We start from the raw sequence: 17,329 nt of genomic DNA on the forward strand, positions 1-17,329 counted from the left end.
GGAAATCAATTATACTATCCTTTCATTTTAGATCAAGGAAAGCATTTTAATCTCCTTCTCACAGTGAGAAGTCACCCATTGAAAAATTGTTTGTATAGATTCCTGAGGGGTGGGAAATTAGTTTTGCAAAGTAACAAGACATTCAATTTCCCCCAAGTGCCATAGTATTCAGCCCCTTATATTTTCTTATATTCACAATAGTTAGTGGTAACTACTCTCTCCTTGTTGGTTATAGCTTCAACTTTCCTTCATTACATCTTAGAGTATACTTTTGTTTCCTCTAAACCCACCAATGCCTCTCCTCTTTCTTTCTCATCATCCCTGTGGATATGTGTGATTGTGTGCCTCACAATCTCTCTCCTGGAGACAAATCTTACCAAAATCTTGACTGGGAGTTTAAATAATGACCCCCCAACCTTCATTCATTAAGATATTTATGTCACATCCAAGATTTATATTCCTTTTTTATGATTTGGAGGAAGCTATGTAACATTATAATGTTAGTTTAGTTCCTCCATGAAGCACATACCAAGATACAATTAAATGTGAAAGAAAATAATTGGATCCTATGAAGGATAAATAAGGAAGATGCAGGAGTAGACAGCTTTCTGACTGTGAAACAGATATGGCATCTGTGAAAGAAGAGTGGAAAGAAAGTAAGATTTGGCAGGAAAGAAATCTCAGCAGTACAGTTGCAAGACAATTTTGTCCAGGTTGTCCATAAGTCAAAATGTTCCATTGATGGGATCATATATTCCACAGAAATGGTTCAACCATTAGCCTTAAAGAATCCAAAGTAAATATACTCTTGACACTAACATGATTTGGATTCAGAGAGTCAGCAGATGGGGCTATCACACAACTATGCTCCCCATAGCAGGATATCTATCTGGTACACAGCCTTGGCTACTATAATCCAGCATACCAAGATTCATATCTCACAGGGTCATTTGTCGCTATAAGGCATTAAGGCTTATTAAACTGATTAAAGATAGGCAAAAGCAGTGAAGAATTCTTAATAACCAACAACACAGAAAAAAAAAAAACAAAAAACTGTACCTGCAATAATTGAAATGTATACTTTACATAATTATAAAGAGAATCTTATTTATTTATAGTTTTTTTATTTATTTATAGCTTTAAAAGTCACATAAATCTCTCCATGTATATAACAAAATGAGCTTAGTAGTGACTCATAATTATATTCTATGGTAAAAAATATTGATCTTTAAAAAATAGAGATTATAAATTTATAGACTACTATTTAGGGATACAAGAAATAAATATTAAGATTGTGTTTATACTTCTCAGGGAAAAGAAGATAGTTTCACTGTTTAGACTAATTTGACATTTTCTATAAGAGAAGAAAGAGCAACCAAATAAAAATCATATTTCTTTATAATTATATAATTTAAAATCTTTTTTGCTGCAAAGGACACTGTCAAGAAAGTGAAAAGATAACCTACAGAATGTAAGACAGTATTTGTGAACTATAGATACGATAAGGGACAAGTACCTAGAATACATAAAGAACTCTTAAAACTCAATAAAAAAAGGAAAAACAACACAGTTTTAAAAATCAAGAAAAGAATCTGATAGACATTTGTCGAAAGGAGGTAAACATGACCAATAAGAACATAAAATGTCCTCAACATCACTAGCCAGGGATATGCAAATCAAAACCAAACTAAGATAACCTCCTCATACTGACTACAATGGCTATTATCAAAGATTTTTTTAATAATAAGTGTCAGTGAAATGTTGGATAGTTGGAACACTTATGCATGGCTTGTTGTTTTAGGAAACAGTCTAGGGGTCATTCAAATGACCAAACTCCAAGTTATCCCATGACACAGTTGTATTTTTTGGTGTCCACTCAGGATAAATGAAAACAATTTCAAATAATATTGGTTCATGAACATTTATAGTGGCATAGTAATAGCCAAAAGTTTAAAACAAGCCAAATTTCTATCAACCAATGAAAAGATTAATAGAATGTGGTAAAACATATAGAAAATTATTCACCCTTAATGGAAAATGAATTAATGATACAAATTATACATGAATGAACCTTGAAATCATTATACTAACTGAAAGAAGCAAATCCCAAAAGCAAATCACAAACGTCCAGAATAGGTAAGTTTATAGAGATAGAAAGTAAATTAACTGTTTCCTAGAGATAGGGGATGTGGAAATGAGGGGTGATGGCTCACAGGTTCATAATTACAGAGGATCCTAAAACTACCAAACATTCTAATACAATACAAAGATGTTAGCAACACACTTATTAATTCTGCATAATAGAATGTTTTCTTTAACTGCTGAGAGGCAAGTTCAAATTATCAAGTGCAATGTGTCCATATGGACATTTCAATTCAGAAATGTAATTGCATTTAGAAAAGCCATTAGCAATATTAAACGAGTTTCAGTGAGCATGATGTTCAGTAATTATCCTGGAAAAGCAATATATGTTATCAAAATGAAGAGAATCCGTGATTCTATGTAGAAAGTAGAAATCTTTGTATAAAATGAGATGTAACAAAGGCACAAGAGTAATTAAACCCTCTATACTGGAGCAACTAAAAGTACAACAATGTTTAAGTCGGAACATTTATTTCCATGGTGGCAACATAGATATTGAAACTGAATTTAAAGTATATATTTTTCTCAAAGCAAGGTTACATTTTCTATTTTATCCTTTTACTCTCCTATCTTTTGTATTCAAGAGCAGAAACTCTTTTAACATTTTCTCCAATGTGATATCGCTTGAGTTCAGTTTATCTTAATGTAAGAAACAGAAAACTAATCAAATGATCTCAGAACAAAGTTTATGGTATATGAGTGCTAAAACTGAAAATTTATCAAGGAATCAAGGAGGCTGGAGGGTATGGTGGTGCATGCCTGTAATCCCAGTGTCTGGGAAGGCTGAAGTGGAAGGATTGCACATTCAAGGCCAGCCTCAGCAATTTAGTGAGGCCCTAAGCAACTTAGCAAGACCCTGTCTCAAATTTTAAAATAAAAAAGGACTGGGGATGTGGCTCAGTGGTTAAGCACCCCTGGGTTCCATTTCCATCTCCAGTTTAAAAAGAAAGAAAGAAAGAAAGAAGGAAAGAAAGAAAGAAAGAAAGAAAGAAAGAATGAAAGAAAAAAGAAAGAAAGAAAGAAAGAAAGAAAAGAGAGAGAAATCAAGGCAGATCTAGCAGAGATTTTCACTTTTACTCCCTTTTTCTATTATAAGTTCCTTCCTCTTTGGATATAAACCGAGGAGTGAAATAAAGGACTTAAAATTAGCATACTACAGTAATGCAGCCATATCAATGTTTATAGCGGCTCAATTAACAATTGCTAGATTGTGGAACCAACCTAAATGCCCTTCAATAGATAAATGGATAAAGAAACTGTGGTATATATACAATGGAATATTATTCAGCCATAAAGAAGAATAATATTATGACATTTGCAGATAAATAGATGGAATTGGAGAATATCATGCTAAGTGAAATAAGCCAATCCCAAAAAACCAAAGGTCGAATGTTTTCCCTGATAAGTGGAGAATGATATATAATGGGGGTGGGGAGGCGGGGGGTAAGAGAAGAATGGAGGGACTTTAGATTATGTAGAGGGAAATGAGAGGGAGGGGGGTATGAAAAATGGTAGAAAGAGACAGACATCAGTGCCCTATGTACATGTATGATTACACGAATGGTATGAATCTACATCATGCACAACCATAGAAACAAAATCATGTACTCCATTTGTGTGCAATGAATGCAGTCTGAAAAAAATTTTAAAAAAGAAATTCCTTCCTCTTTGATAGTCTGCTCTCTTCTCCATTGCCTGGCATCTATACTCTCGCTATTTCCTTTTTGTTCCTTAATAACCTTGCCTTTGGCATGGCTTTAGTCAGTATGTTCTCAGCTTCAGTTCCAAGTGGGTAACTACTTTATGCTTACAATTTCACATAAATTCCTCAACGGCGAATCTGACTAGATTGAGTCATATTTTGCTTTTCATTTTGTTTTTAAAGTAGATTAGAAATCATAGCTTAGGGGCTCCTCCCACACGGCCAGCTACTCGGAGCAGGCCCCCAGTGAGACACTTTCTGCACAGAACCAGCTCCGAGTCCCAGAGCCAGCGGCGAGCTCCGGCCCGTAGGCAGCTTCAGGGATGAGGACAGGGGAGCCAGGGACTTCCCCAAGCAGCCCTGCTCCCTCCAGCAGCAAGCTCTTTCCACAGTCAGCTTCTTGGAGCAGGCCCCCCAGTGAGAGCCTTTTCACACAGAGCCAGCTCCAAGCCCTAGTAGCAGGCTAGGGGCAACTTTCCTTGGAAGCACTGCATTATCAAGTTCCTCCAAGACTTCAGGCTACTGAAGGCTGGGAGGTGATACACTGGAAATCTACAGGGACACTATAAGCCAATAGAGGAAATCTGCAATATCTCAGAGTCCCACTGACCTCTGACCAATATGAGAAAACAAGGGAAGAAAATGTTCCAAACAAACCTAGATACTATATCAATAAAACCCAAAGACAGCACAGCAGAAGAAATGTCAGAAAGGGAGTTCAGAATGTACATAATTAAAACAATCAGGGAAGCAAACGAGGAGATGAAAGAGCAAATGCAGGCATTAAATGATCGCACCAATCAACAGTTAAAAGAGCAAATAACGGAAGCAAGAGATCATTTCAATAAAGAGTTACAGATACTAAAAAGAAAAAAAAAACCAAACAGAAATCCTTGAAATGAAGGAAACAATAAACCAAGTTAAAAACTCCATAGAAAGCATAACCAATAGGATAGAACACCTGGAAGACAGAACCTCAGACACTGAAGACAAAATATTTAATCTTGAAAACAAAGTTGAACAAACAGAGAAGATGGTAAGAAATCATGAACAGAATCTACAAGAACTATGGGATATCATGAAAAGGCCAAATTTAAGAATTATTGGGATAGAGGAAGGCTTAGAGAAACAAACCAAAGGAATGAACAATCTATTCAATGAAATAATATCAGAAAATTTCCCAAATCGGAAGAATGAAATGGAAAACCAACTACAAGAGGCTTATAGGACTCGAAATATACAAAATTACAACAGACCCACACCAAGGCACATTATTATGAAAACACCTAACATACAACATAAACACAGAATTTTAAAACCCGTGAGAGAAAACAATCAAATTACATTCAGGAGGAAACCAATAAGAATATCAGCAGAGTTTTCAATCCAGACCCGAAAAACTAGAAAGGCCTAGAAAAACATTTACCAAGCCCTGAAAGAAAACGGATGCCAACCAAGAATCTTATACCCAGCGAAACTTACATTCAGATTTGAAAACGAAATAAGATCCTTCCATGATAAACAAAAGCTAAAGGAATTTACAAAAAGAAAGCTGGCATTACAGAACATTCTCAGCAAAATATTCCATGAGGAAGAGATGAAAAACAACAATGCAAATCAGCAATGGGAGGAACTAGCCTAAAGGAATAGCCAAATAAAGGAGAAACCAAATCATGTCAAAAAACAAAAATGAGTCAAATGACTGGGAATACAAATCATATCACAATAATAACCCTGAATGTTAATGGCCTGAACTCATCAATCAAAAGACATAGACTGGCAGATTGGATTAAAAAGAAAAAGCCAACAATATGCTGCCTGCAACAGACTCATCTCATAGAAAGAGACACCCATAGACTAAAGGTGAAAGGATGGGAAAAAACATACCATGCACACAGACACAACAAAAAAGCTGGGGTATCCATCCGCAATTCAGATAATGTGGACTTCAAGCCAAAACTAGTCAGAAGGGATAAAGAAGTACATTACATACTGCTTAAGGGAAGCATAAATCAGCAAGACATAACAATCATAAATATCTATGCCCCGAACATTGACTCATCCATGTACGTCAAACAAATGCTTCTCAATTCCAGAAATCAAATAGACCACAACACAATAATACTAGGGGATTTTAACACACCCTCTCACCACTGGATAGATCGTCCAAACAAAAATTGAATAAAGAAACCATAGATCTCAATAACACAATAAACAATTTAGACTTAACGGAGTTATATAGAATATACCATCCAACAAAGAACAAATACACTTTCTTCTCAGCAGCACATGGATCCTCCTCTAAAATAGACCACATTTTATGCCACAAAGCTACTGTTAGCAAATACAAGAAGATAGAGATAATACCTTGTATTCTATCAGATCATAATGGATTGAAATAGAAATAAATGACAGAATAAAAAACAGAAACTTCTCCAATACCTGGAGATTAAATAATACGCTATATGATGAATGGATAACAGAAGACATCAGGAGGGAAATAAAGAAATTCTTAGAAGTAAACGAGAACAAAGACACATCATATCAAAATCTCTGGGACACTATGAAAGCAGTACTTAGAGGAAGATGTATTTCATGGGGCACATTCAACAAAAGAAGTAGAAATCAACAAATAAATGACTTAACACTACAGCTCAAAGCCCTAGAAAAAGAAGAGCAGACCAACACCAAAAGTAGTAGAAGACAGGAAATAGTTAAAAACAGAGCTGAATTCAACGAAATTGAAACAAAAGAAACAATTGGAAAAATTAACAAAATAAATAGTTGGTTCTTTGACAAAATAAGAAAAAATGATAAACCCTTAGCCACACTAACAAACAGAAAGAGTGAGAAAACTCAAATTACTAAAATTCGGAATGAACAAGGAAATATCACAACAGACACGAGTGAAATACAAAACATAATTAGAAGCTATTTTGAAAATCTATACTCCAACAAAACAGAAAACCTCGAAGACATCAACAAGTTTCTAGAGACATATGAATTACCTAAACTGAATGAAGAGGATATACACAACTTAAATAAATCAATTTCAAGCAATGACATAGAAGAGGTCATCAAAAGCCTACCAAAAAAGAAAAGCCCGGGACCATGGGTTCTCAGTCGAGTTCTACAAAACCTTTAAAGAAGAGTTCATTGCAATACTCCTCAAAGTATTCCATGAAATAGAAAAGGAGGGAACCCTCCCAAACTCATTCTATGAAGCCAATATCACCCTGATACATAAACCAGACAGAGACACATAGAAGAAAGAAAATTTCAGACCAATATCCTTAATGAACATCGACGCAAAAATTCTCAACAAAATTTTAGCAAATTGCATACAAACATATATTTAAAAGATAGTGCACCATGATCAAGTGGGTTTTATCCCAGGGATGCAAGTTTGGTTCAACATCTAAAATCAATAAGTGTCATTCACCATATCAACAGACTTAAAGTTAAGAATCACATGATTATTTCAATAGATGCAGAAAAAGCATTCGATAAAATATAGCACCCCTTCATGCTCAAAACACTAGAAAAAATTGGGGTAGTGGGAGCATTCCTTAACATTGTAAAGGCCATCTATGCTAAGCCCATGGCCAATATCATTCTAAATGGTGAAAAACTGAAAGCATTCCCCCTAAAAACTGGAACAAGGCAGGAATGCCCTCTTTCACCACTTCTATTCAACATCGTCCTTGAAACTCTAGCCAGAGCAATTAGACAAACCAAAGAAATTAAGGGGATATGAATTGGAAAAGAAGCACTCAAACTATCCCTGTTCGCTGATGACATGATTGTATATTTAGAGGAACCTGGAAATTTCACGAGAAAACTTTTAGAACTCATAAGTGAATTCAGTAAAGTAGCAGGTTACAAGATCAATGCTCATAAATCCAATGCATTTTTAAACATAAGTGATGAATCTTCAGAAAGAGAAATTAGGAAAACTACCCCATTTACAAAAGCAATGAAAAAAATAAAATACTTGGGAATCAATCTCACAAAAGAGATGAAAGACCTCTACAATGAGAACTACAGAACACTAAAGAAAGAAATGAAAGAAAACCTTAGAAGATGGAAAGATCTCCCATGTTCTTGGATAGGCAGAATTAATATTGTCAAAATGGCCATACTACCTAAAGTGCTATACAGATTCAATAGAATTCCAATTAAAATCCCAATGACGTACCTTACAGAAATAGAGCAAGCAATTATGAAATTCATCTGGAAGAATAAGAAACCCAGAATAGCTAAAGCAATCCTTAGCAGGAAGAGTGAAACAGGGGGTATGGCAATACCAGATCTTCAACTTTATTACAAAGCAATAGTAACAAGAATGGCATGGTATTGGTACCAAAATAGACAGGTAGATCAATGGTACAGAATAGAGGACACGAACACAAACCCAAATAAATACAATTTTCTCATACTAGACAAAGGGGCCAAAAATATGCAATGGAGAAAAGATAGCCTCTTCAACAAATGGTGCTGGGAAAACTGGAAATCCATATGCAACAGAAAGAAACTAAATCCCTATCTCTCACCCTGCACAAAACTCAACTCAAAATGGATCAAGGACCTCGGAATCAGATCAGAGACCCTGCATCTTATAGAAGAAAAAGTAGGTCCAAACCTTCAACTTGTTGGCTTAGGATCAGACTTCCTTAACAGGACTCCCATAGCACAAGAAATAAAAGCAAGAATCATACTGGGATAGATTCAAACTAAAAAGCTTTCTCTCAGAAAGGAAACTATCAGTAATGTGAAGAGAGAGCCTACAGAGTGGGAGAATATCTTTGCCACTCATACTTCAGCTAGAGCGCTAATTTCCAGAATCTATAAAGAACTCAAAAAACTCTACACCAAGAATACAAATAATCCAATCAACAAATGGGCTAAGGAAATGAACAGACACTTCACAGAAGAAGATCTACAAGCAATCAACAGATATATGAAAAAATGTTCACCATCTCTAGTAATAAGAGAAATGCAAATCAAAACTACCCTAAGATTCCATCTCACCCCAATCAGAATGGCGATTATCAAGAATACAAGCAACAACAGGTGTTGGCGAAGATGTGGGGAAAAAGGTACACTCATACATTGCTGGTGGGGTTGCAAATTAGTGCATCCACTCTGGAAAGCAGTATGGAGATTCCTCAGAAAGCTTGGAATGGAACCACCATTTGACCCAGCTATCCCACTCCTTGGCCTATACCCAAAGGACTTCAAATCAGCATACTACAGAGATACAGCTACATCAATGTTCATAGCTGCTCAATTCACCATAGCCAGATTGTGGAACCAACCTAGATGCCCTTCATGTGATGAATGGATAAAGAAACTGTGGCATATATATACAATGGAATATTACTCCGCCATGAGGAATGATAAAATTATGGCATTTGCAGGCAAATGGATGAAATTGGAGGATATCATGCTAAGTGAGATAAGCCAATCTCAAAAAACTAAAGGACGAATGATCTCGCTGATAAGCGGATGAGGACATATAATGGGGGGTGGGAGGGGTTAGCGATAGCGTTAGGGTTAGGTTTAGGATTAGGGTCAAGGAGGGTGGTAAGAATGGAGGAAGGAAGGACTGTATAGAGGGAAAAGAGGGGTGGGAGGGGTGGGGGGAAGGGAAAAAATAACAGAATGAATCAAACAACATTATCCTATGTAAATTTATGATTACACAAATGGTATGCCTTGAATCCATGTACAAATAGAGAAGCAACATGTATCCCATTTGTTTACAATAAAAAAAAAAAAGAAATCTTAGGTTACTAGCAAGCCTATAAACTGGCTATATTTTTGGCCAGTTCCCAATTTGAGTCTATCTAATCTGCCATAAATTGTGAAAAGGTCACATGATGGAAAGCAGCCTATGCAGAACATGCTATAAGATAACTTCATTAGAAAGGCATGCAAGTGTGACAGAGCATTTCCTTTGCCTAATCAGTATAGTAGAATATTAAGTAAAAGTTCTATTTCCTAGTCTGTTGTATGAATAGTTTAAAAAGTTTCGCTTATAATCTCAAAATATTTCACTCAATGAAGATGTTAACCACAGACTCCACCAATAAAGCTCATATAAATTTATTTGGAGGACAAGCACTATGTAAACTTGGTTAAACATTGGGATACCTAAAAGCCAAGGCTTTATTTATTTTAGATCAAAAGAAAATCCTAAATTTTCCTCTTTCCTTAAGTCGGATATGACGTTTTGGTCTATAGACACACACCATTCAGAATGCATGAAGATACATGAGCAATAGCCTATAAAGGAAAAACTGTGTAGGAAGCATTGCATTCAGTTATTAAATAGATGTGTTAACTCTTCTTAAATTTAAAAGATTAATTTGTTATGACTTTATTTTATCTAAATAAAAATCTTCAGTGTAATAAGTTGCTCTCTACTTATAAGTATTTTTTGTTAGGGCTATATATATTGTCTACTGATAGAAAACAAATTTTCAACTGCTATTCCATTACGTGATTCTAAGATCACTGATATGGAGTCACAAAAATTCAAGTTGTGTCAATGATGAGTAACTTTGGAAACTTATATGTGCTACACATTAATTTTAGCTCATTTTTGTATGTTTGTTGCACATGAAAAATAAAGGATCAAGGTCCTAAAGTAGAACATCATATGAAATATAAGAATGAGCTGAGATTAAAACCACACAGTAACAACTTGGGAGTATGACTCAGGAGATTGATTCTAGTCCTGGTTCTAACATGTATTACGTTTTATCTGTATGAACAAAGCACTGCTTCTTTGCTAGGTGTCAGATAATTCAAGTGTCAAATGATGACAGTTAGATGAGATGATCTCTAAAGACCCTTCCTCCATGGCAGACACCAATTATGGTCACAAATATGTCTGCTTATCTTGTCCTTCCAGAATCATAAGAGCATTTTCTTAAAGCTATGTGATTACTTCAGCTAATGAAATGTGGATAAAAACAATATGTGTCACTTCTTGGTTGAAGCTTTTAAGAGCATGTGGTCAATTCTCTATTCTCCTTTCCATTATTGCAACTACCAATAATGTTACAGATGGTATAAAACTGGACCCTTGAGTGGAAACAATATGGAGCAGAGATGCTTGTGAACACAACATGACAGATACATAGAGAGAACAAGAAATGCACTTTTTTCTTTATAAGCCACTGAGAGTTGGAGATTGTTTGCTCCTTGCTCCTTCTAGCGTAACCCAACCTTTCCTGATTGATACAAATGATGGTACCAGAAGAGGAGTGTTTTCATTAAAACAACAAAAATTCCTATGATGGATGGCATTAGCTTTGAAACCTGGTAACATTTGGCAGGGAGAAAAAACTGTGATCTGAGGCTGGAAAGATGAGAATGCATTGACAAAACATTTGCCAAATTGATATTCTCTTATAGATTGGAAGGCAATTTATGTACCTAATGAATGTGCGACTTGGAAGGTAGATATGGGAAAACAGAATGTTAGTAGCAGGAGTTAGTTGCCTTTGGCAGTGTTTCACAAGAAAAGACAACTAAACATCTCAGGAAAAGAGAAAAAGGAGAGAATTAGAGATCGTGGTTATTACAAGGCTAGAAAAAGTAACTATTTTTTTTGAAGAGAAACAATAGGAGAAAAAAAATTAAGAGAGGCTTTGAAATACTAAATCTAAATAAAACTGACTCTTGACCCTCTGCAAACAGATTTAGGTACTTCAGAAGGGCGGGGGCAGGAAGAAATTAACAGGGACTTCTAGGGACTAGAAAGGGTACTGGGTGGAAGGAGGGGGCGTCAAGGGTAAAAGGGTGAATGGACATGATCAATGTGCAATGTATGAATGTATGGAAATATCACAGTGAATCTCACTAATTTGTACAATTAATAGATGTTAATAATTGTAATTATAAGGAAAAATGCAGCTCAGGTCGGGACCAACGGTTCCAGCCCCTCCTGCGGAACTGCCGCCCTGCACGCCAGTCTCAGTTGCGGCTTGACAATAGCTCCCAGAAAAATCCACAGCGGACACAAGGCCTCACAAGAGACTTTATTATGCGGATGACTAGCACGGCCGCCCTGGGGTGAAAAGAAAGGAAAAGAGAAAGATGATGTGGAAGCTTCTCCCAGATATTGGAATCTCCAGGGCTGGAAGGATCCAATAGCAGAGGAGAATACTTGCAAGCTGACTGATGAACCAATAGCTAGCTAGCTAGCATGTTAGGAGGTAATGTGGGAAGCAGGAAAATGGCTGTAGCATAGGCCGGAAATTCCTGTAACTAAGAGGTGGGCGCAGCACAGATTGACAAGTGGTTGGGAGGTGGGGAGAAATGGCTGCACCTGAAAGAGCGGAGTATGGGTTTTGTATTACAGTAACAATAATAAATTAAAAAGCAAAGGTCAAATCAAGAGAGTGTGTCCAGTCAATTTTTCCCTTGGAATGAAATGATTCAAGAAAAAAAGAGTCTCAGAGAATATCTCTCATGCTGTATCTCTACAGGCAAAGTAACTGGCCATTGATTTGAGAGATAGAAAGTATAAAAGCTAATATAGTATTTCTAAAGACTATTTCTTGAACAGAACTGCTGTTATGGTTTGGGGCACATTAAATTGATTGTGGTAAAATAGATAAGAAACTTATGAAGATTTTTGTGAGAATTATATTACCAACTGAAGCATGCCACTAGATTTTAAGATTGTAAAAGAAACTTGGATTGTTAGCTATTTATGGAGATTAAATCGGTTAAGAAACCTACTCAGTTCTTAAGTAGTGCATACAAGATGTCACTCAATTCATATGTGGCAAATTCTGTAGAGTGTGACCAGTGATAACAGAGAAGAATGGGTTGGGAGGCCTTTCCCAGAGAGCAAGATGATCTCTTAATCTCTCGATTTGGATGATGATATGTGAATAATTGAAGTTTGTAGCTGTGGGAGTGATCAAGTGGCAAACACATAAGATTGCTCAATAAATATTTAAGATTTTGGGCTGGTGATGTAGCTCGGTGATAAAGCACTTGGCTAGTGTGCACCAGGACCTAGGTTCAATCCCCAGTAGTGTAAGAAAAAAAATTATTAACAAGCACATTGAAGAAGCCTTCTGGAAATTTTCCAAGGGGAAATTATACCCTTAGAAGTTATAATTAATATATGCTTCTTCTGACAATGTGCAGATGGTTAATTAAATTCTAACTAATAGAAATTCTAAGTTTTGTCAGAATTATTGGCTTTTCCTTGCAGGGAGTTTTCTTAACCCAAAATCTGAAACAGTGTACTTGAATTTAGGTAATGGTGAGTTGGGTAGTTCATACTAACCCTCTCACTGAAAACAAGTAGAATACCTGATTAAAGTACAAACATTATCTGTGTGTAAGTAGTTGTGAAATGATAAAAAAATAGAATTGTGTGAGGATTTGGTATAGTATGAAAGATTTGAATGTAGATGGACGTATGAAATCTTTTTCTTTCCCTCTGAAAAATTGGCAAACTATTATATTTAGGCTTTATTGAGCCTGTCTTCTGTTTTCATAAATTAAGTTTTCTTGTAACATATCTTGGTCATTTGTTTATGTATTGCTTATGGTTGTTCTCATGCTTGACAAAAAAGTAGGTATAATAAAGACCCTACCATCTGAAGAGCATAAAATATTTACTCATTGACCATTAGGTTATTGGGTGATTCTAGAGGAGGCAATTGAGAGTCAGAAATGCTGAGTAGCACTTTTGAATGACTATCAGATTTAGGGATATAGGATTTGGAGTCCAGCACCCTACAGTGGATAGAGAGGCCATCTCATTTCTTAAAATTGGATTGAGGTGATCTCAAGTTGCAAGTGCTAAGAGACACCCAGCAGAAGCAAATACAAATCCTTTCTGGTAGAAAATAATTTCTGCAAACAATTGTACAAGCATAATGCCCAAAATAGCTAAAAATAATCACATACAAAAGAAGAGAAGGCAACTTGACATAAAGGAACATTTTCTTATCGCCAGTTCATTGAATTTGTTAAATTTTTTTTAACCAACTAGTGAAATGATTAGCATGTGGCGAGTAAGAGGAAGTGGTGCTTTCTTCATAGGGTTTTAATACCTTGAAGTATTATCTATGTCATATCTATTCAACTCTTTCTGTCCTGCTTTTGTATTCTCAGAGGCATGAAATGTATGTGCCTCACCAAATGGTTTTTTTTTAAGGGCACTATTACCTCTAATGCACATTTTATTTTTTTCCCTTCTTTTTAAATTGTTTTTAGATATACATGACAGTAGGATGTATTTTGACATATTTTACGTACCATTCCAATTTTGATCTCATTCTTTTGGTCGTACATGTTGTAGAGTTACAATGGTCGTGTATTCATATATGAGCATAGGAAAGTTATGTCTGATTCATTCTACTGTCTTTCCTATTCTAATCCACCTTCTGAGGCACCACCAAGTATCCTGTCTCTTGCCTAGCCTAGCATGCATGAGGCCCTAGTTTCAATTCCCAGTATCACAAGAAAAAGAAAAAGTATATTGTCTCACGAATGACTCTTTGTAGCTTCTAAAACCTGATCTAATAGCAAGCTTTTGATGGGCCAATAAGATCAATTATCTATTTTAAGTAGGCAATCAAAAACAAACTTATTCACATCAAATAAGTGCAGCTAAGTGAAGTTAAAATACTTACAAAGTTGGAGCATAAAGAAAATTGCCTAAAAGAAACATCATATCTGTTTGACAAGAGAAATGGAATTATCTAAAATCACACAATCTAAAGGCTGAATTATTTTAAATTGGTCCAAACCACCTTTGAATTTATTAAAGGCAAAAGGGAAGTGGAAGGAGCCAAAATTAGCTCCAAAAAATGCTGATAGTGAGAACTTGCTATGGAGGAGTGTGGAGTAGGTGTCAGCCTAAGCCTTAACTATGTAGCAAGGTGAGTTCAAGTTCATGAGTCCAAGCAGGTGAGTCTAAATTTGGGGGCATAAGCCTTCAGCTTAAATAATGCTGTCTCAGACCAAAGGAGATATTTTGCAAGCATGAGGCATATCATCATAATTTTTCTGCATTTTATGTGTTCTGTCTCTCAGTTGGCACATCAATAGCTCTGACCTTTTAAAGTCATCCTTTATTGAGCCAGAGAAATGAAAGGCCAGCCAAATCTTTGAGGAGGAATGGAGAGGAAAGCAAATGCTTTGCAGATGTAACCCTCTTCCTTCTCTGACAACAGGCATCGTCTTTTAGCCCTACTACACAATCTGGACAATTTTTAAATATAATAGAAAGGTAGTTGACAAGTACTGTTCCTTTTTCTCTGATACATGTCATTTTCTTGATCCTTGCAATATTCTTTTTTTTTTTTTTTAATTTTTTTCTTTTGGTTGTCAATGGACCTTTATTTTATTTATTTACATGGGGTGCTAAGAATTGAACCCAGTGCTTCACACATGCTAGGCAAGTGCTCCCATTGAGCCACAACCCCAGCCCCTTTCCAATATTCCTTTAATGTTAAATATTTTACCTTCTTAAGGAGGATTTGTAATATAAAATGGGAATTAATTATTTTACTCTCAATTACATAAATTACCTTTTAAAATTTAAATTAAACACGTTTAATGGACATATAAAAACATAAAAGTTATACATATTAATGGAGTACTATGCGATGTTTCAATACATGTATGTTGTTTAATCCTCATTTATCACTTTTTTAACAGTGAAAGTATTCAAAATATTTTTTCTAGCTTTCTGAGATATATAGTACACAAACACTATCTGTATTCACCCTACTATGCAATAGTACATCAGAACTTCTTGCTTCTGTCTAACTGGGACTTAGTCCCCTTTAATCAACTTTTTCTTATTCCCCTCCATACTTTTCCCAGCCTCGGGTAATGACTATTCTACTCCAAACTTCTAGGAGATCAGCTTTTTCAGATCCACACATGAGATGAAGTATTTGTCTTTCCGTGCTTGGCTATTTCACCTAACATAATGTCCTCCAGGTTGTAATGTTAAAGGGTTAAGTATGTTTGCAGCTGCTGTTTTTGGCAGATCAGATCTGATAGACAATAAAGGCACTCTCTTTATGCAAGCTACAGTTTATTTTAAAAATAATATGGAAATGAAAGTAAAGGTGAAAGGCAAGATAGAGAAGAAAATACATAACCAAACTGGGGAAAACACCAACACCTGAAGTCATGTAGCTGGGGAGTCCCAAGGCATTATTCTTATGTTGAAGGCTGAATAATATTTCATTATGTACATTGTTATGGTTTGGATGTAAGGTGTCCCCCCCAAAACTCACATATGAGACAATGTAAGAAGGTTCAGAGGAGAAAGTTTGGATTTTGAGAGTCTTAACCTAATCAGTGAATTGATCCCTGATGGGATTAACTGGGTGGTGACTGGAGGCAGGTGGGGTGTGGCTAGAGGAGGTGGGAATTAGGGCATGGCTTTGGGATATATATATTCTTATCTGGTGAGTGGAGAAGTGGAGTCTCTCTCTCTGCTTCCTGATGATGCGAGCTGCTTTCCTCTGCCAGCTCTACCACCATGATGTTCTGCCTCACCTGAAGCCCCAAGGAATGGAGCCGGCCTGCTATGAACTCAGACCTCTGACACTGTGAACCCTCAAATAAATTCTTCCTCCTCTATAATTATGCTGGTGAGATCATTTAGTCACAGCAGCAAAAAAGCTGACTAAAACATATATATACATTTTCTTTATCCATTCATGGGTTGATGGACGTTTAAGTTGTTTCCATTTCTTGGCTATTCTGACTAGTGCAGCAATGAGCATGGGCGTGCACACGCCTCTTTGACATACTGACTTTGATTCTTTTGGATACATAACTAGTAGTGAGATAACTGGATCATTTGGTCATTCTATTTTTAATTTTTTGAGGTGCCTCCATACTGTTTTCCATAATGGAGTTACTAAATTACATTCCCATCAACAGTGTACAAATGTTCCCTTTTCTCCATATCATTGGTAACGCTTGTTATATTTAGCCTTTTTGATAATAGCCATTTTTGTTGTGATGAGGTGTTATTATGGTTTTGATTTGCCTGTCCCTGATGATTAGTGTTTTTCATATATTGTTGGCCATTTTTATTTTTACTTCTTAATTTGTTCTTTTTTCTTATACATAACAGTATAGTCTATTTTGACATACTTATACAGACTTGGAATATATCTCTTTCTAATTAGGATCCCATTCTTGTGTTTGCACATGATGTGGAGTTACACTGGTTGTGTATTCATATATGAACATAGGAAAGTTCTGTCTGATTCATTCTATTGTCTTCCCTATTCTTATCTCCTTCCCTTCTCTTCATTCCTCTTTGTCTAACCCAATGAGCTTCTATTCGTCCCCTCCCCACTTGTGTGTTAGCATCCACATATCAGAGAGACCATTCAACCTTTGGTTTTGGGGGGATTGGTTTATTTCACTTAGCATGACAGTCTCCAGATCCTTTAATACACCAGCAAATGT

Source organism: Sciurus vulgaris, assembly GCF_902686455.1.
Source record: "Sciurus vulgaris genome assembly, chromosome: X".
Taxonomy (NCBI): Eukaryota; Metazoa; Chordata; class Mammalia; order Rodentia; family Sciuridae; genus Sciurus; species Sciurus vulgaris.